The 2299-nt window shown below is 35.0% G+C and overlaps 1 long non-coding RNA gene across 2 annotated transcripts; it reads right to left on the bottom strand.

The window, feature by feature from the left end:
- Positions 1–200: 200 nt before the first annotated feature.
- Positions 201–1647, bottom strand: LOC147749032 (uncharacterized). 2 transcript variants are annotated; one of them, XR_015299739.1, is made up of 5 exons: positions 1438–1647; positions 1200–1331; positions 978–1068; positions 772–874; positions 201–284 (listed from the first exon to the last, which is right to left on the bottom strand). It is a non-coding gene; the product is annotated as an uncharacterized LOC147749032 (long non-coding RNA). The 2 variants fall into 2 exon arrangements; XR_015299738.1 differs by lacking the exon at positions 201–284 and having other exon boundaries at positions 455–874.
- Positions 1648–2299: the final 652 nt, after the last annotated feature.

The raw sequence follows: 2299 nt of genomic DNA, 5'->3' as shown, positions 1-2299 counted from the left end.
AACTGAGCTAAAACATAGGTTGTTTGTAAAAAAGGGGTAGTTCAATTTTATTCATAAATTCTTTTAAAAAAACACATTAAAATAATAATACATATTCACAAATTGTATGCGACATAATAAATCAACAATACACAGCAACACTTTAAGAGAGAAGGACAAATAATCCAACAAATGAAGGTTATATAAAATGAACACAGTTTTTAAGAGAGAAAGGTGTGGCTAAAATAATCTCTACGCGCGTTTCGGCGAACCAGCGCCTTCTTCTGGAGCAGCCACGATAGTATCTGAAATGGGAAAATTCCATAAAACAAAAAATATTATGTACAATAATGCATCAATTTATATTATGTTACACAGAGAAAATTAAAACAAACCCATGTTAGGCTAATAGTCTCAGACTTTCCATTATATTGTGACCAAGCTTATTAATATTACAATAATACTTTGACGGATTTCTTTTCCTTGCCTTAATGATCATCAAGAAAAATAGAAAAATGGAGTGAATCCTTTTAACTCATATATTCTTATATGAGATAATGGCCAAAAAAGGGAGAAGGAGTGGATACCTTTATACTAAATAGATTATTCCCAAGTTTTGGTGGTGAGGAAGCAGGGTTCTTACATAGGATGGCAAATGCGAGGAATCAAATGATTGATATTAGTGATGGAAAATACGAAATATTCTAAATGGTGGCAATTCGCAGCGTGCTATCAACGCGGGACTTAAACAATGGTATACAATACATTCATATCATAGATAAGGTCACTTACTTAAAAAACACGGAGTATATTAATGCTATTTGATGTTCTCAATCTGGATTATCTGTATAATGACTTTCTTTTCTTTGGTTAGGTGACGAAGATATTCTAGACCCTAAAAAACATAGACATTTCATGAACATTGATTGTTGTCTTAGTGTAGTCTATGATTTTCTAACCAGCCCATATTTAATGAAAGGACCAAGCTAGTGTTTTACCTATTTTAGTTAAGGTTTGCAGATAGATATTCCATAGTCACACGATGTAATTTGTTTGTCTTGATTGTTGATTTTTGAATTTCTATATTTCCTAGAAGAAATTATGAGTTCTTTTAGTTTATTGAATCTTTTCTATTTTTGATATTTTATATTAACTAGACAGTTAGTGAGGATACATTAGTAGTTTTTTGAAAACATTTTCATTTTCGAGGATGAAGGTACCTTAAGTGAGGAGTGGGATTTCAGTTAGACCCGCCTGCCGGAGTTAAAATTTATGGCCACGATAATGAATATTTTTGTGGATCCCAAAAGATATAGTCCTCCTGATGTGGAGATAACAAATGGCGAGATTGCCTATAGAATGGATGGAAAGAATTCTGGCATCAATTTTTGGAGAACAGTCAATGCATGGCGACTTCATAGACTTACAGTCTCTTAAAGAAGAAGGACTGATAGTTACCTTTTTACTTGTGCTCAAGGAGCGATGGATTTCAAAGTGGTTTAAAATAACTCCCTGTCTGTAAAATGAACAAACAGGGGGGGGAAAGGAGAGAGAGAATTCTGTTACCCACTGTTTACTTTGGAGATTATCAGTTAACTAAACAAGTGATCAGAGTAAAATTACCGCATAGGGATTTTAGCGAACACTTACCCAATAGATATCAACAGGGCTCAGAGATTCCGGCGGCGGGACATTAACATTGAGTTTTCCATAGGGCGGTTGGACTCACTTTTAGCTCGAACGGCTGAATGGATTTCCACAAAACTTGGCAAAATTGTAGGGACTGGTAGCCCGATGTGCCTTTGCTATGTCTCAAGATATATGATCAAGTGGTTTTTACGAAAATTAACTTTGAAAAATATATATTGGGCTACATTGGGCTATATATATGTTAGAGCCCAAATGTAGCCCAATGTAGCCTAATGTAGCCCAAAGATGGCCACCAGAGACAAAAAAACAAATGTAGCCCAAATATCAGCCAGATGTAGCCCAACTATAGCCCAGTGACAGAATGTCCCAGAGTGTTCTAAAGAACAACTAGAGCGCTAACAGTCTTACTTATGACAAAAGTATGGTACACCTGAAGTCATCTTGATTGGAATAAAGTTTTAACACTTAAAACATTTAATTTGCAAAGGAACAAAATGAGGGGGTTCATTTTGCCATAGAAATTATGATTAGTGCTGAAGAAAGAAAAATTAGGGCACATTTTGAGTGACTTCTCAAATCCTCTTATATTTCATTAAAAAAATTCTGATATGCAGTCTCCCAAGATGGCCACCAGAGACAAAAGAGCCCAAATGTAGCCCATATATCAGCC

Source organism: Lissotriton vulgaris, chromosome 1_1, assembly GCF_964263255.1.
Source record: "Lissotriton vulgaris chromosome 1_1, aLisVul1.2, whole genome shotgun sequence".
Lineage (NCBI taxonomy): Eukaryota > Metazoa > Chordata > Amphibia > Caudata > Salamandridae > Lissotriton > Lissotriton vulgaris.
The sequence above is the reverse complement of the archived record's forward strand: the minus strand, read 5'-3'. Positions and strand labels throughout refer to the sequence as shown.